This window comes from Bufo gargarizans, unplaced genomic scaffold, assembly GCF_014858855.1.
Source record: "Bufo gargarizans isolate SCDJY-AF-19 unplaced genomic scaffold, ASM1485885v1 original_scaffold_1398_pilon, whole genome shotgun sequence".
Classification (NCBI taxonomy): Eukaryota; Metazoa; Chordata; class Amphibia; order Anura; family Bufonidae; genus Bufo; species Bufo gargarizans.
The window spans coordinates 290,137-317,620 of NW_025334339.1; the positions used below are offsets into that span (position 1 = coordinate 290,137).

The 27,484-nt window shown below is 44.0% G+C and overlaps 1 protein-coding gene across 2 annotated transcripts in view; it reads left to right on the top strand.

The window, feature by feature from the left end:
* NTF3 (neurotrophin 3) overlaps window positions 1-26,640 on the top strand; it is a 140,470-nt gene extending 113,830 nt beyond the window's left edge. The window contains exons 1-2 of one of the 2 annotated variants that reach the window (XR_006387252.1): window positions 16,829-17,025; window positions 26,426-26,640. The gene's annotated coding sequence lies outside the window, so the exon portion shown is untranslated. Of the gene's footprint in view, window positions 1-16,828; window positions 17,026-26,425 lie in introns of those variants that run through there. The other variant, XR_006387251.1, reaches the window with a different exon arrangement.
* Window positions 26,641-27,484: the final 844 nt, after the last annotated feature.

Sequence of the window (27,484 nt, forward strand, 5' to 3'; positions counted from 1 at the left end):
GACAAAGATAAATCATTTCAGAACTTTTTCCACCTTTTAATGTGACCTATAAACTGTACAACTCAATTGAAAAACAAACTGAATTCTTTTAGGTAGAGAGAAGAAAAATATAAAAATAAAATAATATGGTTGCATAAGTGTGCACACCCTTAAACTAATACTTTGTTGATGTACCTTTTGATTTTATTACAGCATTCAGTCTTTTTGAATATGTGTATTCTTTGCAAAAACACTCGGAATCAGCCATTCCTTTGCTGATTTGGATATACAGACGTGGACAAAATTGTTGGTACCCTTTGGTCAATGAAAGAAAAAGTCACAATGGTCACAGAAATAACTTTAATCTGACAAAAGTAATAATAAATTAAAATTCTATAAATGTTAACCAATGAAAGTCAGACATTGTTTTTCAACCATGCTTCAACAGAATTATGTAAAAAAATAAACTCATGAAACAGGCATGGACAAAAATGATGGTACCCCTAACTTAATATTTTGTTGCGCAACCTTTTGAGGCAATCACTGCAATCAAACGCTTCCTGTAACTGTCAATGAGACATCTGCACCTCTCAGCAGGTATTTTGGCCCACTCCTCATGAGCAAACTGCTCCAGTTGTGTCCGGTTTGAAGGGTGCCTTTTCCAGACTGCATGTTTCAGCTCCTTCCAAAGATGCTCAATAGGATTGAGGTCAGGGCTCATAGAAGGCCACTTTAGAATAGTCCAATTTTTTCCTCTTAGCCATTCTTGGGTGTTTTTAGCGGTGTGTTTTGGGTCATTGTCCTGTTGCAAGACCCATGACCTGCGACTGAGACCAAGCTTTCTGACACTGGCTAGTACATTTCTCTCTAGAATTCCTTGATAGTCTTGAGATTTCATTGTACCCTGCACAGATTCAAGACACCCTGTGCCAGACGCAGCAAAGCAGCCCCAGAACATAACAGAGCCTCCTCCATGTTTCACAGTAGGGACAGTGTTCTTTTCTTGATATGCTTCATTTTTTCGTCTGTGAACATACAGCTGATGTGCCTTGGCAAAAACTTCGATTTTTGTCTCATCTGTCCACAGGACATTCTCCCAGAAGCTTTGTGGCTTGTCAACATGTAGTTTGGCATATTCCAGTCTTGCTTTTTTATGATTCGTTTTCAACAATGGTGTCCTCCTTGGTCGTCTCCCATGTAGTCCACTTTGGCTCAAACAACGACGGATGGTGCGATCTGACACTGATGTTCCTTGAGCATGAAGTTCACCTTGAATCTCTTTAGAAGTCTTTCTAGGCTCTTTTGTTACCATTCGGATTATCCGTCTCTTAGATTTGTCATCAATTTTCCTCCTGCGGCCACGTCCAGGGAGGTTGGCTACAGTCCCATGGATCTTAAACTTATGAATAATATGTGCAACTGTACTCACAGGAACATCTAGTTGCTTGGAGATGGTCTTATAGCCTTTACCTTTAACATGCTTGTCTATAATTTTCTTTCTGATCTCTTGAGACAGCTCTTTCCTTTGCTTCCTCTGGTCCATGTCGAGTGTGGTACACACCATATCACCAAACAACACAGTGATTACCTGGAGCCATATATATAGGCCCAATGGCTGATTACAAGGTTGTAGACACCTGTGATGCTAATTAGTGGACACACCTTGAATTAACATGTCCCTTTGGTCACATTATGTTCTGTGTTTTCTAGGGGTACCATCATTTTTGTCCATGCCTGTTTCATGAGTTTATTTTTTTACATAATTCTGTTGAAGCATGGTTGAAAAACAATGTCTGACTTTCATTGGTTAACATTTATAGAATTTTAATTTATTATTACTTTTGTCAGATTAAAGTTATTTCTGTGACCATTGTGACTTTTTCTTTCATTGACCAAAGGGTACCAACAATTTTGTCCACGTCTGTATGCTTTGGGTCGTTGTCATGCTGAAAGATGAAGTTCCTCTTCATGTTCAGCTTTCTAGCAGAAGCCTGAAGGTTATGTGCCAATATTGACTGGTATTTGGAACTGTTCATAATTCCTTCTAGCTTAACTAAGGCCCTAGTTCCAGCTGAAGAAAAACAGCCCCAAAGCATGATGCTGCCACCACCATGCTTCACTATGGGTATGGTGTTCTTTTGGTGATGTGCAGTGTTGTTTTTGCGCCAAACATATCTTTTGGAATTATGGCCAAAAAGTTCAACCTTGGTTTCATCAAACCATAACACCTTTTCCCATATGCTTTTGGGAGACTTCAGATGTGTTTTTGCAGAATGTAGCCTGCCTTGGATGTTTTTCTTTGTAAGAAAGGGCTTTTGTCTTGCCACTCTACCCCATAGCCCAGACATGAAGAATACAGGAGATTGTTGTCACATGTACCACACAGCCAGTACTTGCCAGATATTCCTGCAGCTCCTTTAATGTTTCTGTAGGCATCTTGGTAGCCTCCCAGAACAGTTTTCTTCTCATCTTTTCATCAATTATGGAGGGACGTGCAGTTCTTGGTAATGTAATTGTTGTGCCATATTTTCTTCACTGTGTTCCATGGTATATCTAATGCCTTGGAAATTCTTTTGTACCCTTCTCCTGACTGATACCTTTTAACAATGAGATCCCTCTGATGCTTTGAAAGCTCTCTGTGGACCATGGCTTTTCGGCGAATTGCGAACGCGCAAAGTTCGCCGCAAAACGACTGCCGGGCGAACCGGAAGGCCATTCCTACTCAGTAGCCAAGAGTCTGGTCAAGAGAATACTCACCCTGATCCTCCTTCTTCCCATTATTGAGAGTCTTTGCAAACAAGTGATCCCACACTCGGATATTCCGAGGAGCTCTTGTGCCCTGATTCCCCAAATCTTGAGCATCCACAGTCAGAAGATAATGGCGGTGGGGAACGGCAATTAGTGTTTCACGAGGTGAATTATGATGATGAGACACAGTTGCTAATAAGTCAATGGCAATTAGTGTCTCAAGAGGTTGATGATGAGGATGAGACACAGTTGTCAAAAAGTGAGGTTGCTGTTGGGTCAACAAGTCAGTAGGATGACCGAAGTGCCTCGGTCCTCTTCTCCCAAAACCTGCTTCTCCATCATTACAGAAGAAAAACTCTCCACTCTACTCTCCAAATTTCATCTGACCACCTGTGCACTTGACCCAATCCCATCCCACCTCATCCCTAACCTCACCGCAGTGTTTATCCCAGCCCTAACTCATCTCTTCAACCTATCACTAAACTCTGGTGTCTTCCCCTCTGCTTTTAGACATGCTACCATTACACCCATCCTCAAAAAGCCTTCACTTGACCCATCTTCCTTGTCCAGTTATCGCCCCATATCACTTCTTCCATATGCCTCAAAGCTACTTGAACAACATATCCATTCAGAACTGTCCTCCCACCTCTCCTCCTGCTCCCTCTTTGACCACCTACAATCTGGCTTCCGACCCCATCACTCGACCGAGACTGCCCTTACCAAAGTCACCAATGACCTACTAACAGCCAAAACCAAGAAACAATACTCTGTCCTCCTTCTCCTTGACCTGTCCTCTGTCTTCGACACTGTTGACCACTCCCTTCTGTCCTAAGACCCCTGCTCTTCTCTATCTACACTTTTGGCCTGGGACAGCTCATAGAGTCACATGGCTTTCAGTATCACTCCTACGCTGACGACACACAAATCTACCTCTCTGGTCCAGACATCACCACCTTACTATCAAGAATCCCACAATGTCTATCTTCTATATCATCCTTCTTCGCCTCTCGCTTTCTTAAACTTAACATGGATAAGACAGAATTCATAATCTTTTCCCCATCTTGTTCAACCCCCCCAACAGACCTGTCTATTATGATCAATGGCTGCACACTCTCCCCAGTCAACAAAGCCCGCTGCCTTGGAGTGACCTTGGATTCTGCCCTTTCCTTCCGACCGCACATCCAACCCCTTTCCACCACCTGCCGCCTCCAACCCAAAAACATCTCCCGCATCTGCGCTTTCCCTAACTTTGAATCTGCAAAAATACTTGTACATGCCCTCATTATCTCCCGCATAGACTACTGCAACAATCTCCTCTGTGGCATTCCATCCAGCACTCTTACACCCCTCCAATCTATCCTCAACTCTTCTGCCCGACTAATCCACCTCTCACCCTATTATTCCTCTGCCTCTCCCCTTTGCCAATCCCTTCACTGGCTCCCCATTGCCCAACGAATTCACTTCAAAGTACTTACAAATACATACAAGGCCGTTCATAACCTGTCCCCTCCCTACATCTCTGAGGTACTTTCCCGATACACCCCCACACGCACGCTCCGATCCTCACAAGACCTCCTTCTCTTCTCTCCTCTCCTCTTATTGCCTCTTCCCACAATCGACTCCAGGATTTCTCCCGTGCATCCCCCATACTCTGGAACTCGCTACCCCAACATATCAGACTCTCACCTACAGTGGAATCCTTCAAAAGAAACCTGAAAACCCACCTCTTCAGACAAGCCTACAACCAGTGACCCTGCTGCCTCTATACTGCCATGACCAACTTAACCCGCTCCTACTGTGTCCTTCTCCCATACCATGTAGATTGTGAGCCCTCACGGGCAGGGCCCTCTCTCCTTCTGTACCAGTTTGTAACTCATTTTGGTTATGATTAGTGCAATTGTATGTATTATGTATGTGCACCACTTATCATATGTACAGCGCTATGGAATGAATGGCGCTTTAATAATAAATAATAATAATAATAATAATAATAATAAAAATAATAAAAGTGAGGAAGTGGAAGAGAAAGTGGTGGATGATGAAATCACTGACCCAACCTGGGAAGGTGGCAAGCCGAGCGAGGATAGCAGTACAGAGGTGGAGGGATCCGTAGCTCCGCAACAGGATGGAAGAGGCAGTGGGGTGGCAAAAGGAAGAATACGGGCCACACCAAACAGGCCCGCAACTGTTCGCCGGAGCAATCCCTTGCGGAAATCTCCCTTGCCAAGGCGCAGTCTGGCACTTTTTTGATGAAAGTGCAGATGATAAAAGAATTGTCATTTGCAACCTGTGCAGTACCAAAATGAGCAGGAGTGTGAACACTAGCAACCTCACCACCACCAGATCCGACACATGGCATCAAAGCACCCTAATAGGTGGGCCGAACACCTGGGTCTACAACCAGTGTCTGTGGGTCACACTACTGCCTCCTCTTCCCTTGTGTTACGTGCTAACCAATCCCCTGTCCAGATGCCTCCTGCCCTGCACCTGGGCAATCGCAACCACCATCAGCTAGCACATCTACTTCTGTGTCCCAGCGCAGCATACAGATGTCCATACCCCAGGACTTTGAACGAAAGCGCAAATACTCAGCCATCCAGCCACTGGCCATAGCCCTAAATGCGCACCCTTCCAAATTGCTGGCCCTGGAAATTTTACCACTTAGGCTTGTGGACACTGAGGCTTTCCACAGCCTGATGACGGCAGCTATCCCTCATTACTCAGTCCCCAGCTGCCACTAGTTTGTCCGTTGTGCCGTCCCCGCTTTACACCAGCAAGTGTTCCGTAACATCACCATGACACACCCCAAATGCTACCCCAAATGCTACCCTGAAGAAATATTATTGCCATACAAATAGTCCCCCCATTGTAATAGTGCTCCTCCAAGTCCCACCAATAGTAATTCCCTTCTAGAATGCCCTCATTAGTGATACTGCCCCCTACAGTCCCCAATCGTGATAATGCCCCCCAAGAGTGCCTCCATTAGTAGAAAAGCCCTCCAGTGTTAATAATGCCCTAACACAACCACCAGTAGAAATAAGGCCCGCTATTGTTCCCCCAGTGGTAGTAAACCTCTCTATAGCCCGATGTATAAACACTCCTATAGAGCAATAGCAAACAGGACTCCAATAATGTCCTCTGTATTTATAATGCCCCCTATAGTTATAATCCTCCCTGTAGTTCCCTCAGGAATGATAATGCCACAGACATTCCAACATACAGACCCAATAACATAATTTCCCTCCCTCCACCATACAGTCCCATGTAAATAACATCACACCATCTCTCCTGCCTCCTCCAACATATAGTCCCATGTACAAAACATCATTCCCTCTCTTCAGCCTCATCCAACACACAGTCCCATGTAGGAAACATCACTCCCTCCCAAACCGCCTCCATCATACAGTTCTATGTAAGACTACATGCACAAGAATGTAGAAAAAGTAAATAAATAGGCGTTTAGAAGCAGACACACTGTCATAACCATTTTCGAACCCTTTGTGCATCTGGCTGTTTAAAAGTTGATGAATTTCATTGGCTTATCCCAAGCCCCCATAATGGTCCCAATTGTAAATAATGCTTAAATATTGGCCCCCAGCATTAATAATGTCCCTCATAGTGGCCGCCAGCATTAATTATATGACCCACAGCATTCTTTTTGACAGCAAAAAAAAAAAAAAAAAATCTCCTTTCTAGACAGCTGTTAAAAAGGGCCCCATTGGTTTCATGGCCAAAAATAGGACATGTCCTAATTTTTGTTAGATGCTATTTACTAGACCTTTTAAAAATAAAATAAAAATGCAGTGTGAACAGCCACGTAGACAACAATTGGTTATATATGGACGCTACTTAAACTGTGGTCACAAGACCTGAATAACATCACTCTCCTCCAAGATACCGTCCCATATAAATAACATCACTCCCCGCCCTTCAGCCCCTCCAACATACAGTCCCTTGTCAATATTATCACTCCCCTCCCTTCAGCCCCTTCAATATACAGTCCCATTTAAATAAAATCGCTCCCCTCCCTTCAGCTCCTTCAATATACAGTCCCATGTAAATAAAATCCCTCCCTTCAGCCCCTTCAATATACAGTCCCATGTAAATAACGACCCTCCCTTAAGCCCTAACATACAGCCCCTTGTAAATAACATCACTCTCTTAACCAATCAGGGAGATGGTGTGAGAGAGCAGAACTACAACTCCCAGCACTCCTCTGGCTCTCACACTGTATCCATCCCTTCACTTACCTCTCCTCAGTCACAGAAGCCATCACTGTCAGGGTCTTCTCCACTAGTTCTCCTCTTCACAGCTTAGCTCCCTCCCGCACTTATCACATGACGGTGACATCTTCGAAGGTCCTTCTCCACCACTGAGCTCTGCCTCTAGCACTGATCACCTGACTGTGATTGCACCGAGCAGGACACTGGTACGGTGGCCAATGATGCAGTGGGTCAGGATATGTATAGATGTATTTATAAGTAGTTTGTGACGCCAATTGCAGTTTGCGCAGGTTCTGTAGCAGGGCCCTTTAAGATCTTATAGCTCACGTACCAGGTGAGGAATGCCAGAGGGGGATAATGTCTCTGTGTAGTGTCAACGGTGTCTCCTACCTTGGTACGGCTGGACTCCTGGATCCTGGACTCTGGATATGTACTCACAGCTAACAGGGAATGCTTCTTCCTGGAGGCTGGAGATGGCTGCTTTTCTTGTCAACCAGCTGAGGCTGATGGTTCAGGCTGGGAAGAGTGATCTTGGCCTCAGCCGAGGCTCGATCCTGTCTTGGGATCCCTGTTTCTGGGAGCTCCTACTAATACAGCCTTTACCTAGCCGGGGTGACTGGTACACTCACTTAACTTCCTTTTCCTCCTCATGAGACAGGACATGGGGCCTCAGGGGAGGCTAGATTGGAATAAACTATTCCAGTCTAGGTGTACTAAACTGGCTATATACCTGATCACACATTACCGCCACCTGCTGGTGTACAGGGAAATTACAGCATGATCTATGAAACAGGCATAGAAAATATATATACAGGGGAAAATGCAATGTTAGATTACACACGATGACAATAAATATACACCTGACATGTTGTGGCAGGGAATCAGAGTTAAGTAACATACTCTGGGATGTTACATGATGTCATCACAGGTCCTTCAGCTCCTGCAGTGCATCCCTGTTTAGTAGTCACGCTTATTTTTTCATTAGCATGCTGTACATTCGGGGCCTAGTACAAAACATCTGGGGCCCAGGCCCCGAATGTTTTAACCTAGTGATGCCCATGAGCTGAACATAAAGGCACTTTATATGTGGCTTTTATGGTGTATTGAATATACTGTATTCCCATGGATCCCTTTCACCACAAAAAATGGTATATGGTTCAATCTTCCTTTTCTCGTCCTCCTCCACATCCTCCATGATATCAACATGCTTATAAGGCTGACCTCGGTCCTAATGTTATAGAGGGTCAGTTCAGCAGCAGCCCCCCGCCCATAATTTTTTAGATGGTCTGCTCAGCAGCAGGCCCTCGCCCATAATTTTTTCCATGGTCAGCTGGCCAGCAGGCCCCTCACCCATAATGTATTAGATGGTCAGATCAGCAGCAGGAACTCGCGCCTAAAGTTTTAAAGAGTCAGCTCAGCAGCAGACACTCGCCAATAATGTTTTAGAGAGTCAACTCGGCAGCAAACCCTTACCCCTAATGTTTTAGATAAACAGCTCAGAGGCAGGCCCTCGCCCATAATTTTTTCCATGGTCAGATCAGCGGCAGGTCCTCACTCATAATGTTTTATATGGTCAGCTCAGCAGCAGGCAATCACCCATAATGTTTTAGATGGTCAGATCAGCAGCAGGCCCACCCCTTAATGTTTTAGATGATCAGCTCAGCAGCAGGCCCTCGCCCATAATGTTTTAGATGGTCAGCTCAGCAGCAGGCCTCCGACCATAATGTTTTAGATGGTCAGCTCGGCAGCAGGCCTTCGCCGATAATGTTTTAGATGATCAGATCAGCAGCAGGCCCTCACCCATAATTTATTCCAAGGTCAGCTCAGCAGCAGGCCCTCAACCATAATTTTTTCAATGCTCAGCTCAGCAGCAGGTCCTCGCCCATAATTTTTTCCATGGTCAGCTAAGCAGCAGGCACTCGCCCATCATTTTTTTGATGGTCAGCTCAGCAGCAGGCCCTCGCCCATAATTTTTTTGATGGTCAGCTCAGCAGCAGGCCCTCGCCCATAATGTTTTAGATGGTCACCTCAGCAGCAGGCACTCGCCCCTAATGTTTTAGATGATCTGATCAGCAGCAGGCACTCGCCCCTAATGTTTTAGAGAGTCAGCTCAGCAGCAGACCCTCACAACCAAATGTTTTAGATGGTCAGCTCAGCAGCAGGCCCGCGCCCATAATTTTTTCCATGGTCAGCTCAGCAGCAAGCCCTCGCCCATAATGTTTTACATGGTCAGATCAGCAGCAGACACTCGCCCCTAATGTTTTAGAGAGTCAGTGTCACAACCAGACAGCTGAGAAGCTCTGACAGAAGCCTTTCAGAACCTCCTCCTTGAGTTTCTTTGTTGTGATGTTCAGTTCCTCATCTCGTTAGCCTCTCTCAGCTGTCATGCAGTTGGACTGATTGCTTCCCTTTAAATTCCTCCCCATAATGCATTACTGGGTGGCTTATACTACTTCCTGGAGTGTGTGTGCATGCTGATCTTGTTTTCCAGTCTGCTACAAAGTTAAGTGCTGAACATTTATCTGTTATTTTCTGTTTGCTGGATCCCAGGTGACCCTGACTCCCTCCGTGTCTGGTGTAGGGAGCCGGTGGTCGTGTCTCCTCACTATTGTAGGGTGTTCAGGGGTTATATAGTCGAGGTACGTGGATATGCAACCATCCACCTCTGGGATCTTTGCATAGGCTGAGCAGCCAGGGAAAGTCTCAGGTCTTGTGCAGGGGTCTCCCTTTTGGTTCCTTAGCTTTGGATCCAGTGACTCATATATGCATGTTGTTTGTCTCGTTTCCTGTACACCGTCTGTGACATTATAAGCCGCCAAAACCGTCTCAAGCATGGATCCGGTTTCACTTTTGGCTGAACGCTTCCAGGGTCTTTCATTGGAGGTAGCTGATCTCCGTAAGACTTTTTCTCAGCTTCAAGTGACCAGTTCAGCTTGCGTTCATGGAGTTTGTTCTGAGCCTAAGATCTCGCTCCCGGATACGTTCTCCGGGGGTAGTGAGAATTTTGTGCGTTTTAGAGAGGCTTGCAAACTCCATTTTCGCCTTCTTCCCCATTCCTCTGGTGATGAGGAATGGAGGGTGGGGATCATTATATCGCTGCTCAGGGGTAACGCTCAGTCTTGGGCCTTTTCGCTGCCGGAGGGGGCACGGCCTCTCCGTTCAGTGGATGAATTCTTTTTAGCCCTGGGTCAGATATATGATGATCCTGGTCGTATTGCTCTGGCTGAGTCTAGACTACGTCTATTATGCCAGGGTAAACAATCCGCAGAAATATACTGCTCAGAATTTCGGAGATGGGCAGCTGATACTGGTTGGAATGATGCTGCACTCCGAAGTCAATTTTGCCATGGTCTTTCAGAGGGATTGAAAGATGCATTTGCCTTTCATGAGAGGCCTATTTCTTTGGACTCTGCTATGTCTCAGGCCATTCGTATTGACAGGCGTCTTAGAGAGAGAGGAGAGATGTCCCCTTCCTGTCATACTCAGTCCCAGGACAGTGCAGCGGTCCCATTCTGTGCGCAGGGGTCTCAGTCGCTGTCAGCCCCTTCTGAGCAGGAGCCCATGCAGCTGGGGTTGATTGCTTCTGACAATAGAAGATTCAGCTCGCATGGGAGGGTTTGTTTTTGTTGTGGAGGTATAAATCATTTGGCAAACGTTTGTCCCTCTAGGAGATTCAGGCAGTTTTCTGGGAGTAATAAAGAAACAAACAGGAAAAAATCCTTTAAAAATGTTCCATCTGTTACTATTGGCAGGGTTGAGGCGGAAATTAAAGGTTTTCCGTTTGCTTGTAGTTCCCGTTTTGTCCTGCCGGTTAGGGTGGCGCTAGAGAGCAAGCACATTTTTTGTGAGATTTTTGTGGATAGTGGAGCAGCTGTCAATCTCATTGATAATCAATTTGCAATAACTCATGGTTTCCAGGTGCGCACTTTGGGAAAGGATATTCCTGTTTTTGCTATTGATTCCGCTCCACTTTCTCAGAAATCATTAAAGGGCATAGTTCACAATATCCGTTTAATTGTGAGTGATGTTCATGTTGAGGATGTGTCATGTTTCGTCCTTAGCGGTTTGCCTACTCCCCTAGTGTTGGGGCTACCCTGGCTCACTAAACATAACCCCACCATTGATTGGCAAGCGAGGCAAATAAATGGTTGGAGTGACTTTTGCAGAGAGAATTGCCTCACGACATCTGTTTCTGAGGTTGCTACTAAGACTGTACCATCTTTTCTCTCTGAATTTTCGGATGTCTTCTCTGAGAGTGGAGTTCAGGATTTGCCCCCGCACAGGGAGTACGATTGCCCTATTAATCTCATCCCAGGCGCCAAACTGCCTAAATCTTGTTTATACAATCTTTCCCAACCTGAGAGGATCGCTATGCGTGCTTATATCTCTGAGAGTCTGAGAAAAGGACACATACGACCCTCGAAGTCACCTGTTGCCGCTGTTTTTTTCTTTGTTAAGAAAAAAGATGGTTCTTTGAGACCTTGTCTGGATTTCAGGGAGCTGAACAGTATCACTATTCGTGACCTTTATCCGCTTCCTCTGATCCCGGACCTGTTTAACCAGGTTGTTGGGGCTAAAGTATTTTCCAAATTAGATCTAAGAGGGGCATACAACCTGGTCAGGGTCAGAGAAGGAGACGAATGGAAGACGGCTTTCAATACCCCTGAGGGCCATTTTGAGAATTTGGTTATGCCTTTTGGTTTGATGAATGCCCCAGCCATTTTTCAGCATTTCGTGAACAGCATTTTTTATCATTTGATGGGAAAATTTGTATTAGTGTATTTAGATGACATTTAGATTTTTTCTCCTGATTTCAAAACTCATAAGGAACATTTACGTCAGGTCTTGCTCATCCTGCGGGAGAATAAATTATATGCGAAACTGGAAAAATGTGTGTTTGCGGTTCCAGAAATTCAATTTCTGGGGTTTCTTCTCTCCGCTTCTGGTTTTCGCATGGACCCTGAGAAGGTCCGCGCTGTGCTTAAGTGGGAGCTTCCTGAGAATCAGAAGGTGCTGATGCGTTTTTTGGGCTTTGCCAATTATTACAGGAAGTTTATTTTGAATTATTCCTCTATTGTTAAACCTCTGACTGATATGACCAGAAAGGGGGTAGATTTTTCTTCTTGGTCAGTAGAGGCGCGTAAGGCTTTTTCTAATATCAAGGAGAGTTTTGCTTCCGCTCCCATCTTGGTGCAACCTGATATTTCTTTACCCTTCATAGTTGAGGTTGATGCTTCTGAGGTGGGTGTGGGGACGGTCTTGTCTCAGGGTTCCTCTCCTGCCAAATGGCGACGTGTGCCTTTTTCTCGAAAAACTCTCCTCCGCAGAGAGAAATTACGATGTGGGAGATAGGGAATTGTTGGCCATCAAGTTGGCTTTTGAGGAATGGCGCCATTGGCTAGAGGGAGCCAGACACCCTATTACCGTATTTACTGACCATAAAAATCTGGCCTACTTGGAGTCAGCCAAGTGTCTGAACCCGAGACAGGCCAGATGGTCTTTGTTCTTTTCTAGGTTTAATTTTGTTGTCACGTTCTGCCATGGAGTTAAGAATGTGAAGGCAGATGCCCTGTCACGTTGTTTTCCGGGAGGCGGGAATTTTGAAGACCCGGGTCCCATTTTGGCTGAAGGTGTGGTGGTCTCTGCTCTTTTTTCTGAATTAGAGGCAGAGGTGCAGGCAGTCCAGTCAGAGGCTCCTGATCTTTGTCCTCCTGGACAAAGTCCCTCATTGCGCTCGTGCCAAAGTCCCTCATTCACGGCCATCAGGTCCTCTCCTTCCCTTACCCATTCCTTCCCGTCCTTGGACACATCTGTCCATGACTTTATAACGGACCTGCCTCGTTCCTCGGGGAAGTGTCACGACCCTTGGTCATGGTCGTGACTCCTTGGGAGCCGCATGCGGTTGCCCGCGGTTTGGTGTTGTCAACCGCAGCTGGGGACACTTAGTTGTTTGCCTCAGGTGCGGTTGCCGCGGACAATAGGCATGCGTGCGGTTGCCCTTGGCAACGTGTTTTATGTGCACTCCCTTTGTCGTTTTGTGGTGCACGAGGTTATGTGTTGTATGCACGTAGACACCTCCCTTCACCTGTGGTTGTCCACGGCAACGTCTGTTGTTGTATGCATGTGGTGGCAGGGTTTTGGCCTGCGGGCTGTTCCCCAGAACATGGTGGCCACGCATGCCGTTGCTGGCGGTAACAGGTGAGTGGGTTGGTGTGGGTTATGTATTATGTGCACTTCCCCTTATATGTGTGTTTTCCCTTCTGTGTGCTGGAAGGGTTAACTTCCTTCCCAGTGTGTGTGATGTCACTGGGTGTGGTTGACTGGTGGGTGGGGCCTTTTGGCCTATATAGCCTGAGTCTCTTGCAGGCTTCAGTAGGTTGCTCTCAGCCATGCTGGCTGGAGCAGCCTCCTGTCTCCTCCATCTGCCTGGTGAGGACCATCCTTCTGGTCATAAAACCTTTGTCAGTAAATCTTATGTTTCATGGTGTTATTTAGGTGTGTGTGGGGTTTTATGTTAGTGCAGCTTGTGGTCCTGGGTTCCTGTGGGATGTCTGGTGTGTGCTGTGTTCGTTGGTGTCTGAACCGCAGCACCTGCACATGGGATCCAGGGTTTGTTGTCTGTGGCAGGTGAGTGATGTGTTGGTCCCATTTGCCTGTCACTGCCATAAGTTCTGTTTTTGTATTCCCCTGTGTTGCTTGGCCGTTGAGACTCCTGCTCCCCGTGCCTAGGAGGAGCAGGTCGTCTCACTCTGTCCCCTAGTACAGGGCCGACTTGAGGGCTCGTAGGGACTTTTAGGTTCCGGCGTATGAGTCCTCCTACCACCAAGGTCGGCTCATACAGATAGGAGACAGGGTCAGCATTAGGGACGCAATAGGAGGTGACCTGTTCCCTAACTCTGTGGTCCCGGCCAAGGGGTAACCCTACCATCTCCTGGCACTGTACGGCTGGGGGTTTCCCCCACCGCCAGCCGTGACAGGAAGAATGTGATTCTGGTGGTGGTGGACCGTTTTAGCAAAATGGTGCATTTCATCCCTTTTCCTGGTTTGCCCAATGCTAAGACGCTGGCGCAGGCATTTATTGATTACATTGTCAAATTGCACGGTATTCCTTCAGACATAGTCTCTGATAGGGGCACGCAGTTTGTTTCCAGATTCTGGAAGGCTTTCTGTTCTCGCTTGGGGGTTCGGTTGTCATTCTCTTCTGCTTTCCACCCGCAGTCGAATGGCCAGATAGAGCGCGTCAATCAGAATCTGGAGACATATCTGCGCTGTTTTGTGGCGGAGAATCAAGAGGATTGGTGTTCTTTTTTGTCCCTTGCTGAGTTTGCTTTAAATAACCGTCGTCAGGAGTCCTCTGATAAGTCACCATTTTTTGGTGCATATGGGTTTCATCCGCAGTTTGGGACTTTCTCGGGAGGGGGGTCTTCTGGTTTACCTGATGAGGACAGATTCTCCTCGTCTTTGTCATCTATTTGGCAAAAGATTCAGGATAATCTAAAGAGCATGAGTGAGAGATATAAGCGTGTGGCAGATAAGAGACGTGTGCTTGGTCCGGACCTGAATGTTGGTGATCTGGTGTGGTTGTCTACCAAGAATATCAAATTGTAGGTTCCCTCCTGGAAGTTGGGTCCTAGGTTTATTGGGCCTTACAAAATCCTGTCTGTCATCAATCCTGTTGCCTACCGTCTTGATCTTCCTCAGACTTGGAAGATCCATAATGTTTTTCATAAGTCCTTATTGAAACCTTATGTTCAACCCATTGTACCCTCGCCTTTGCCTCCTCCTCTGATTATGGTTGATGGGAATCTTGAATTTCAGGTCTCTAGGATTGTGGATTCTCGTCTTGTCCGCGGTTCTCTTCAGTACCTTGTTCATTGGGAGGGTTATGGTCCTGAGGAGAGGATGTGGGTCCCAGTGACGGACATTAAGGCCTCTCGTCTCATCAGGGCTTTCCATAGGTCCCATCCTGAGAAGGTGGGCTCTGAGTGTCCGGAGTCCACTCGTAGAGGGAGGGGTACTGTCACAACCAGACAGCTGAGAAGCTCTGACAGAAGCCTTTCAGAACCTCCTCCTTGAGTTTCTTTGTTGTGATGTTCAGTTCCTCATCTCGTTAGCCTCTCTAAGCTTTCATGCAGTTGGACTGATTGCTTCCCTTTAAATTCCTCCCCATAATGCATTACTGGGCGACTTATACTACTTCCTGGAGTGTGTGTGCATGCTGATCTTGTTTTCCAGTCTGCTACAAAGTTAAGTGCTGAACATTTATCTGTTATTTTCTGTTTGCTGGATCCCAGGTGACCCTGACTCCCTCCGTGTCTGGTGTAGAGAGCCGGTGGTCGTGTCTCCTCACTATTGTAGGGTGTTCAGGGGTTATATAGTCGAGGTACGTGGATATGCAACCATCCACCTCTGGGATCTTTGCATAGGCTGAGCAGCCAGGGAAAGTCTCAGGTCTTGTGCAGGGGTCTCCCTTTTGGTTCCTTAGCTTTGGATCCAGTGACTCATATATGCATGTTGCTTTGTCTTGTTTCCTGTACACCGTCCGTGACAGTCAGCTCAACAGCAGACTCTCACCCCTAATGTTTTAGATGGTCAGCTCAGCAGCAGACCCTCACTCCTAATGTTTTAGGGGGTCACCAGCAGGCCCTTGCTCCTAATGTTTTTGAGGGTCACCAGCAGGCCATCAATCATAATTTTTCAAGGGTGTGTATGATGCCCTCCTTTATGTGTAATAAAGGGTGTATTGGAGTGCCGGTTCCTTGTAATTTTTGGCAGCCCTTTCACTTAGTGCATAGGCTTATTGAATGTAGGAGTCCCACTACCTGAACAATTGTACCACAATGTGAGGGAGCCCCTCCTTTATGTGATATACAGGTTTTGTTCGGAGTGCCTCTTCCTCATACTTTTTGGCAGCACTTGCACTTTATATACAAGTAAATATACAGGAAAGAATGTGTCCTAACAATTTTTCCTCTAAAATTTTATCTTCGGTTTTGTGCGTATTATTGTCAGTCTGTAAAATTGGCGTATTACTTGGACAACATCATTCCCAGCAGCAACCTGGGAGTCCAAGATGCATCCAGACATCCTCCCCATGCGGTTCCTGAACCATTTCAGTGGTGTTTCCATAAATTTATGACCTGTGAACCAGACACCCTACGCTCTTCAGAGCAGGGGGTGCCTGGTTTAATGCTTGGGTTCTCCTATTGACCTCTATTGTGCTCGGGTGCTCGGTAGAGCACCTGAGCATCCCGAGGTGTTCTACTTGAGCACATGAGCACTTTGGTGCTCGATCAACACTAATGAATATGTCATATTAAATGTTAAAGAAAAGTAAATTAGATATTAAATTTGAATTTGGTAACGCCATTGTAGGCAGGACTTTTACTGGTGTTAATTATTGTCAGCTTCTATTGCAGGAATGTTTTCAAAAGAAGTTAGAGCAGCGTGGTACTGTACAAGGTCCCCTGGGCACAATAAATATCCATTGCCATGCCTGCACTCACTTTACAATACAAAAATGTGCATTGACACGTCTGCCTTCCCAGAGGTCCCCCAGCAGCTGCTTGCTTTCCTGCAAGGAGCTGGCTGGCTATGTAAAATAAACATCAGTGACAGCTTCACATCCACTGCACGCTTATTTACTGTAAACAAATATAATATGGTATTTTCACTATTTTCACGATATTTTAGCCATGGATAGAAGACCTTTTAAACTTTCATTAACATTTATTGATATTATCGTATTTCCCACAAAATAAGACACACTTTTTTCCCCTAAAAGTGAAACGAATACTAATGAGAACTTGCATCATGGAAGCGCTCACTAAAACACAGTAGGACAGGGGAGCAGTCAATATGGCACTCCTTATGCTAGCCTTACTCATTGCTCCCTAGTCTTTTGCAGGGCATGTATGTAGTCAGGACTCTGTGCTGTGTCCTGACTACATACAAGACACTCTGCAACGTCAGTTCACAATGCAGAGCGGCAGAAGACCAGGCAGCAGTGAGTGCAGGAAGAGCGCGTGGATCTATTATTGGCCAGCAGGAACAGAGGAAGTATGTCTCATCTGAGGTCAGTTGAGGGTCTGATGAGGAATAAGGTCTAATCTGAGGTCTGAAGGGGGTCTGATCTGAGGTCTGATGAGGAATGGGGGTCTGATCTAAGCTCTGATGGGGGTCTATCAGTGTATCATACAATATATTATGCAAGATAACGGGTAGTTACAGCAAATGCAATACTGCAGTAAGGCAATTTTTCCACCTTGCATTGCTATGTTCATGTCAGCAGATGCATAACTATATCAGTCCACTTATTTCAAAGATATTTAACCACAATAATTGAATTGCAGTGCTCTGTGATGTATTGTTATACCTGTGCTATAATTTAATGCATAGTTCAAAGATATTTTACCACCACAAACATTCGCTGTAATATCCACATCAGTAGAGGCATTACTGCATCAGACCATGTAGTTCAAAGACATTTCACAACGAAAATTGCATTGTTATATCCGTGATATAGTTGAATGTATAGAAATTTTACTGCATATGTTCCATTGTTATATCTGTGTTAGAGGATGCATTACTGAATCATACCATATAGTTCAAAGACATTTTACTACAAGGTTGCATTGTTATTTCTGTGATATACTTGAATGCAAAGTTTAAAAACATTTTACTGCAAAAGGTGCATTATTTCTAAAGTAAATTGTCAATACCAGTGTGCAGTGTGTTTTTAGAAGAAAAGAGACATTTAATTGCACCTCTGTCTTAAATTTTCTGAAAAAAAAAACACTTGCTATTTTGCTAGTATCATTTAATAATAGCAGTCACAGCCATCTGACCCATAGTTGTAGGAAGCCACAGTTCTCCGTGGCTTCTGATGGGTTTCACAGGTTTTACATTATTATTATGAATACAGAGCATGAGAATGTGGACATCCCGTCCACAATCGCATGCTCTTTATTCATAATAATATGCCTCACACCTCCTCTCAGTCACAGCTGGATGATGTGGAGGTCAGCTATGAGTCTGACACTGTGCCTTGGAGACGGGGGTCACAGCATTAATCCTGCTTCTCCCCAGAGAAGCCTTTCAGTTTCAGTTGTTCTCTCTCTGTCATCACTGCCCCCTCCTAGTGGGGACCCTTCTTTTTTAAAAAGAGGCAAAACCCTCACTATGCACTATGCAAAATAATCAAGAGAGTGTGCTTGTTGTATGAGTTGTAAGATCTGGTAGTTTTATGACTGCCATGAGGAGGAGGTTCAGGAGGGATTCTATGCATAGCTTTGGTGTGGTAGTAATTGAACTTATAGCCAAGATAGTGGTGGTAGGTCACGCAGGGCAATAACAGAGAAGAGAATTGGGAGGGGGGCCAAGGAGCCCACGGTGGCATATCATAGTCTGATAATAGTAACAAGTAGGAATCTGATAATGACTGTGTGTTGGACAGGACTTGGGAGAGGGATTGGGGTGCAGAGGAGGGTGGTGGCAGAGGCAGCAATAAGGAGCAGAAGCAACATACCCCAAAAAACTGCCACGGCCAGATCTGCATTTGTTCTGCTCAGTTTGGGAACTGGTAATGTCACTGATACTGTGGGTTCAGGCTCAAAATGTGTCAGACCTGTGCCAAGCTTGGCTGCCTCTAGTTCTATATAGAGTATCCGAGTATCTAATGTCTGGCAGTTTTTCTCTAAAGTGCTTGAAGGCAAAAAACATGGCAATGTGCAAGTGCTGCAGGATTAAAATAAGCCATCGGTATTCAAACACAAATATAGGCCCCACAGCTCTATTGCACCACATGAAGTGGCATCACCCGATCCAGTGGGAAAATAGAAGTGGCCACTAGCCAGCACAACAACAGTGTCCTCCTTCTTCTAGTCTCCTTTGCAACAGCTAGGCTCCATTCACATGCCATACAGTACACTTTTCATTGTCATTAGTATTGATCAAGCACCAAAGTGCTTGGGTGCTCGAGTAGAACACCTCGGGTTGCACAATGGAGGTCAATGGGAGAACCCGAGTATTAAACTAGTCACCCCCTGCTCTCTAGAGGGGAGTGTGTCTGGTTCACATGAAAAGGTCAGAAATTGATGGAAACACCACTGTAATGGTTTGGGAGCAGCATGGGGAGGATGTCTGGATGCATCTTGGACTCCCAGGTCGCTGCTGGGAACGATGTTGTCCAAGTAGTACGCCACTTTTACAGACTGACAATAATACTCACAAAACCGAAGATAAAATCAATTTTAGAGGAAAAATTGTATATTTACTTGTATATAAAGTGCAAGTGCTGCCAAAAATTACAAGGAAGTGGCACCCCAATACAACCTGTATATCACATAAAGGAGGGCCTCATTCACATTGTGGTACAATTGTTCAGTTAGTGGGACTCCAACACTCATAATGCCTATGCACTAAGTGAAAGGGCTGCCAAAAATGACAAGGAACCGACACTCCAATACACCCTTTATTACACATAAAGGGGGGAATCATACACACCCATGAAAAATTATTATTGATGGCCTGCTGGTGACCCTCTAAAACATTAGGGGCGAGGGCCTGCTACTTATCTGACCATCTAAAACATTAGGGGTGAGGGTCTGCTGCTAAGCTGATTATCTAAAAAATTAGGGGTGAGGGTCTACTGCTGAGCTGACCATCTAAAACATTAGTGGTGAGGTTCAGCTGCAGATCTGACCTTCTGAAACATTAGTGGTGAGGGTCTGCTGCTGATCTGACCATGTAAAAATTAATGGGCGAGGGCCTGTTGCTGAGCTGACCATCTAAAACATTAGGGATGAGGGTCTGCTGCTTAGCTGACTCTTTAAAACATTTGGGGTGAGTGTCTGCTGCTAATCTGACCATGGAAAAAAATATGGGCGAGGGCCTGCTGTTGAGCTGACCATCGAAAAAATTATGGTTGAGGGCCTGCTATTGAACTGACCCTCTAAAACATTAGGAGCGAGGGCAGCCTAATAAGCAGGTTGATATGATGGAGGAGGAGGAGGACGAGAAAAGGAAGATTGAACCATATACACTTGGTTGTGGTGGAAGGGGTGCATGGGAATACAGTGTATTCAATACACCATAAAAGTCACATTTAAAGTGCCTTTATGTTCAGCCGAGTCATTGGCCCACAAACAACTTAAGCAGTGAGGTATCATGAATTCAGATGGAAAAAAATGATGAATAAAAAAAAAATATATATAGCACTATATTCAATATAGTACTATATATTCGTAATTTTTTTTCCATCTGCACACGATTCCGCCCTGCTTTTTGCTTGTGGGCCAATGAGTCATTGTCCCAAAAGCAAGAAGCAAGGAGGAATCGTGTGCAGATGAAAAAAATGACGAATATTCGTCATTACGAATTTATAGCACTGTATTCTAAATATTCGAGAAATCTCGAAGTGCCGATATTCGAGATTAAAATTCGCTATTCGAATTTTCGCCCTCAACACTACTATAAAATTGTTGTTGGGTAAAATAGGCAAAACTGGTCCTGGCATGAATACCTTCTTTTTCCTCAAGGTAATGAATGCCGTAGGGTAGGTCATGTGGCCTCCCTATATACAGGAATTTTTTCTTATGTGTTAGAGAGGTCTTTGGGCTTCTTCAGTCACCAGGGCCCAGCTTCAACTGCTACTTCTGCAGAACTTACAACTAAACACCCCATGCTATGAGAATCTGCTCACAGAAAATTATTATAATGCCACTTGGGGATGTGTCACTGCTGAGGCCAGTTACTAGCAGCAGCAAAGCATATGACCACATCTGGAAGTTTACATACATGGGACTGGAAGGATCCAACCATCGTTGTTGGAACAGAATAGCAGGGAACAGTTGAGTACCTTTTTTATTTTAGGTACAGATCTGTTTTGGCCCAAGCTAAAACGGAGGTTGAAACTGGAAAACCACTTTAAAGGGCATCTGTCAGATTTGTACCAATGAAACTGGCTGACCTGCTGCATGTACGCTTAGCAGCTGAAGGCATCTGTGTTGTTCCCATGTTCATATGTGCCCAAATTGCTGAGAAAAAGTTTTAATATATGCAAATGAGCCCCTGGGAGCAACAGGGTTATTACCATTAGACCTAGACCTAGGTTCTGCTCTGTCTGCAACTGCCTCACCCTCTCTACTTTGATTAACAAGGCCATGTGTGATAATATTTTCATCGGCTGGACCTGTCAATCACAGTGGAGAGGACACGGCAGTTGCAGAGAGAGCAGAGTCTCTAGGAGTAATGGCAATGCCCACGTTGCTCCTAAAGGCTTACTTGCACAGAGTAAAACATATTTTTTTCCGCAATGCAGACAGATTTGAACATGGGACCAATACAGATGTCTTCAGCTGACAAGTGCATGTTGCAAGATTTCCTTTAAGGACTATGTATAATGCCCTGTTAGTGTATATAATTTAAACTCCTGTACTCCACTTGGTTTTCAAGAGTAATGCTTTTATTAATGTGCTGTTCCAGTCAAAAAACGTTTTTCGGCTTTTAGCCTTCTTCAGTACAACCGGTTTGAGCCGCATAGGCGCCATGGCATCTTTTTCTTCAGGCTACTGCCTCACCTTAGCGCACGCCACACAGGGCCATAGAGCCCATAACCATTGCAGCATCCTGATACCCACTGAGGGTTCATCATCTCCATGCTTTTTTTCCCCTCACCTATGCGACTCAAACCGGTTGTACTGAAGAAGGCTATAAGCCAAAAAACGTTTTTTGACTGGAACCGCACATTAATAAAAGCATCTCTCTTGAAAACCAAGTGGAGTACAGGAGTCTAAATTCTATCATTATCTGGGTTGGAAACCATCTCCTATTGCCCACACAATCTGATTGGAGTACCATCCAACCTTATATTACTTGCCCTGTTAGTGTATGTTCACACATGGAAAATGGTCTTTAGAAAAATCTGAAGTGGATATTCTGAGGAATCTGCAGCATCAGAGGCTAGCCCTTTGATTTTTTCCACAGTTTGAATGCCATGGGTAAGATCAAGGATTATCCGCATTCAGTGGGGTAATCCAGCAACGTGTTTTTTGGGTAGTTTGCACATGGAAACTGTGCCAAGAAATCTCTTTTTTTTCCTGTGGTTTGATGTAGGTTTGAACAGAAAACAATTGAAGGAGGATACCGCACGGATTTTGGCGTGAGATATGGTCGGAAATCCATACAGAAAATCCGACATGTGAACAAGCCCTAACAAACATAAAGTTTCTTTCTGTGCTTGTTCCTGTTCCATCGTCACCTCCTTCCCTCCCCCTTGACAAGTTTGAGTTTCTTATTATTGGAGGGCTGTAGAAGCTTATAACTAGTGTTGTATTCCCCCAGTGTCATTGAGCAAGTCGACACTTGAAGTCTGCCTGGTGGAATCAAGACGAGCGACATCCAGGTGTTTTCGCCTAGAGTACAAACTTAAACTTAAACCTTTAATCCCCCACTGTTTTATAGTCATGGTGTTCCTCAGTAAATGTCTGCCTTTCCAATATTTACTGCACTTTCTGACAGTGTTTCAGAATATTAGGGGAAGCCAACACCCTGGGTGCCTTATTTTACTGTAAATGAAATAATGGCATTTTTCCCTCCTGTCTAATCCTGTCCTCACAGCTGTTATGTATAGGAATATTAATATTAAATTATACTGGGTTTAGATTCCAGGAAAAGTAAGTAGAAGGGGCACATGTCTTGGATGGAGGGGGTGTATGAAAACCAAAGCACAAGAAAGATTGATAAAGTACAATAGTCCTAAAAATTTTATCCTTGCTGTAAACCTACTGTAAGTTTACATGTTCACATCACCTTTTTGCTATCTATTTAACCTATACATTGGGAAAAAAGGATACAAAAGCGTAACACAAAACACTTTACTATCCTGCAGAGTCTGGTAAAAAAACATATCCGCTAATGTATTATTTTTTTTTAATGGAACTCTATGGTGAATTGATGCCCCTGTACGGCATTTGTCCGAGGCATCTATTTAACCCATACGCTTTTTGTATACGTTAAACGGATGGCAAAAAACGTGATGTGAAACCACCCTTGTAGCAAAACAAACATATCAAGAAGAAAGAAGGACATGTATGGCCAGATAGGATGTCTTATGTGGTAGCTTCTGATGCGTTACCTCATGTTGTATCATATAGAGTCCAAATAATATATACAATGTACAAATAACACTGAATTAATGAACTGGAATGAGGATGAAGATGCAGGTTGACCAAGTGTAGGACTACTAGCCAGTTGAACCTTCTTCAGTAATCAAAAGGAGTATGGATCTTTGCAAAAATTAGAGAGGAATCATTTTTCTCCTTTACCTTAAATGGCTTCAATTTGGGTTCTCTTCTGCTGCTCATTACAGTGTTATACACAAGGCCCACCAGAAGAACCAGTGGTAACCTGTTTGGCCAGTCTGACCCCATATCACCCCAAACTACTTTGTGAAAAGAACAACTATGGTATATTGAGGCAGCAACATCTATGTGATAGCCTACGTGTACACCAGGGGATAGGTATGCAAACACCAACCAATAATATAGTATTACAGTGCCCGGTATGACATATTTTTGTAAGAAATATATGAAAATCTGATCTTTCAGAGCTAGGGCAAATAACACTAGAAATGATCTAACTGTATAGTAAGTACTTTGTAGGAAAAAAAGCTATATAACATCTAAGGAGAGCTGTGAAACCATACTGAACACATTAGATACAGTAGATGACCTGTAAAATTATTTGTCTATAAGGACCAATTTTTATCATTGCACTGGAAGTTCAAAAAGAGAATGCTCGATTGATACTCATCTGGAATGCTGACCTCATCTCGTGAACCCTGACACTCAGATGTTAAAATGGTTCCTTTCCCCCCTCCCCCCCCCCCCCCCCCGATATTCCTTTTCCACTAACTTCCTTCTAACTTGAGGTTGATATGGGCTTAAGTTGCATGTTTCTTAAATGCGGCCACCTGTGCCAAGTTCTACTGGTAACCTGGGACTTAATGTGGGAAACCATCAAGTTTCAGAATCCCACAAAAACCCATAATCTAGTCAGTAGCAATTTTATAACAGCTGATGTAATTAATCTCTTTCTTCCAGCTAGCATGTTGCAGTAAGAAATGTAGCCTTCCGTATTCATTGTAAAAAATATTCTAAAAAAACAATGAAAAAAGTTCAGAAAAAATAAAAAATGGGTCTATTATTTAATTTCTTCAATGTTGAAAGTGACAGATATGGGAGACGTTTATGCCCAGAGCAGCACATGTATAATTTATACAATCTTTTTTCGACTGCGTTTGGCATATAGGTGAACCTGATAATGGCAACTGTTCTGTTAATTTGGTATATGACAATTTTTTAATGCTGGGTCTGATTTGTCTAATTGTGCACCAAGCTCTAAAGTGCACTTTTTTTTATAGTAAGAGTACCCTAGACCTACAAGCCTTATAGGCCCCCTACAAATTAGAGTACTGTCGTCTGAACCTGCAGAGAATGGCAGATTTGGCCGACAGTCTAATGTGTGTGGGAAACTCCCAACAGATCATGTCGAGAGAGAGACGAAATGGGCAGAGTGTATATTTTTGCCACCAAACCTTTTGTTCTCCCAGGAAATAAGCCATCACCAGAAGTTACTGGCAGCGGTTTTGGATGTCTCTCCCCATTGAATACACATTCATCCGAAGGCAATATGTATGTGTATGGGGAAGTGAGTAGGGAACTGGAAGAGATAACCGTCGGCCAAACTATAGATTGAATGTGTATGGAGGACTGTAGACTGAGCTCGCATACAGTTGTGTCCATCAAGTTGCTTTATTGCTGAGCTAGACCACCAATGACATTTTTGTGCACTTTGTCCAGCATCCAGATATAACTGGACAGAAAAATAGACATCCAGTGAACAACTGATGCACCACATGTCTGAAACAATCCCATTAAAAAAACATGAGATCATTTCTGGCCTCAGTCTGCCTCCTGCGTTTCTGTACCACCATCCCGGAAGGAAATTATAATGGATGGTTGGTTATATGGCATCCTTATGCCTTATTCCGACATCAGTGATTTGGTCAGGGATTTTAATCAGTGATTTTGAGACAAATCTAGGATTGGAGCCTCCACAGACATAAGGTATAAGAGAAAGATCTGCACATGTTCTGTGTTTAGAGCAACACCTGGTTTTGGCTCACGATCACTGATGGAAATCACTGACCAAACACTGACACTGTAAATAAGGCATTATTGTGGAAGACCCTAAATGTACATACATTAAAAAGGAGAAATAATAAATTCTGTAGGAATCATGAAATACTTCTTTTTCCCTCCTGTGACACAATTTATAGCTGTTCATGGGATGACCCGTGAGCTGCTTATCATAGTTATGCCCCACCAAGCCATAGTCCAACTAAGTGTATAGTATAGATCTCTGTTTTGCAATATTTCACAATTTGCACATATTTCTTATTCTGAATGTGGATTAAGCTGTACTAAGCCACCAGGGGTAGGCTTAACCTTATTAGGTAACTGGACTCATCACAAGAAAGTGAATTGTATCCCACTAAGCTTCTGAGGAGTAGTTGTTTTACTACTGGGAAAGCATGAACCAAAATGTAGAATTTGCTCAAATTACTCATTCAAAGTGTGAATTGTGTCCCACAAAGCCACCAGTGGGTAGGCTCTATCTGATTAGGTCACTGGTGATAAGATACATCCTCAATGGACCACCAGATGTGAAGTGTGTCCTAATAAGCCACAGGGAAATTATGTTCTTCTGCTGAGAAAGTAGGGAGTAGACATTTAATCACTTAGTTACATGAGTGCAGATGCTTGGCCACTAGATTAACGGGAACTCTAAGGGTACTTTCACACTTGCGTTAAACTTTTCCGGTATTGAGTTCCGTCCTAGGGGCTCAAATACTGGAAAAAAATGATCAGTTTTATCCTAATACATTCTGAACGGAGAACAATCCGTTCAGTATGCATCAGGATGTCTTCAGTTCAGTCACTGTACGGTTTTTGGATGGAGAAAATACCGCAGCATGCTGCAGTATTTTCTCCATCCAAAATTCCAGAATTACGGAACACTTGCATTAATGCCGGATCCAGCCCCAAGTATTCCGGAAAAATGGATGCGAATTTGCGGTCTGCGCAAGTGCAGACCTTTAAAAATGTGAAAAGGGTAAATATTGGATCAGTTTTTTTTCCTGATGACAATCGGAGAGACGGATACGATATTGCAATGCATTTGTGAGACGGATCCGCATCTGGATCCGTCTACAAATGGTATCAGTTTGCATACAGATTGCCGGATCTGGCAGGCAGTTCCGGCGACGGAACTGCCTTCCAGAATCCAGCAACGCAAGTGTGAAAGTACCCTAAATCATCAGGGATTGGAGTTAGGGAATTGTTGTGAGCAAGTGCTCAGGCTATTAGAGTTATAATGAGTTCCTGTCCATAATAATTCATCTCTTTTTACAGGACTTTTTCTGAAGCATGTGCATGCCAACCATACTGAACACTCAAGCGGAGCAGACTTGTCTGGATCTAGAACAAACATACAACACAAAACGGTTTCCAGACTGACTATGATCCTTGTGAAATGCCGGAGTACAATTATTGATATATCTGACAGTGTTTGTGACCCAGAGAGGCTTTGAACAATTTTTATGTTTGTTATTTCCTTTCATGACCTGTTGCCAATGCTGTCTCACATGAAAGAATAAAAAATTCAAGATATTTAAAAAAATATTTAGAAGAAACAAAAATCAAACATGCCAGCTGCTGGCAAAAGTGTCTCAAGTCAGGAGCAGACGAGGAAGAGTGTTAGTTACGGTAAATGATCCTATTTATTGCTATGATTATCATGAAGACAAAGGTTCTTTCTGTATTTTACGTGTCGTTTTCCTCCCTGACATGAAGGAAACGTGTTGGACCGGCCACCACTTAAGTAAAGTCAAACTTTGTTTATAAGGCCTATTAGTCTGACAGCTGTTTTCTGCTATATTATTTTATCGTTTTTTTTTTTTTTTTGCACGTTTGCGTCCTTGAAAGCCATTACCTTTTTCTTTCGGTTATGTAAGTAATTTTTTAAATTATTTATTATGTTTATATATAGTAAAAAGTGAAATTGGATGTATGGGTAATGGTGGCTGGAAGCAGGGCTGCAGTGGTGCTTGTGGTAGTGTTTTTTTATTTTTTTGTTTTTTTATTTTTACTTAATCTTTATTTTTTTATTTTACTCTTGTGGTTCCATAAGGTCAAACAAAACCTTCGGGGGACATTTAACATTAAATTTTTTGCTGATTGCAGATTTCCCCTGTAACTACTCATATAGTACATGACAATCTCTTTCTAACAAAGCTAGAACCAGCCCTGGACCTCACATGGATCCAGAGATCTCCCCAGTCATTGCTCTGCTACATTTATATCAGGCTGACAGCTCAAAGGGAGTGTCTTTTCTGCTGCAGCTCAGGGGGCGTGTCCATGCTCTACCTATCACAGCTCAGGAGGCAGTTGAAGGATGAAACTGAGCATGCG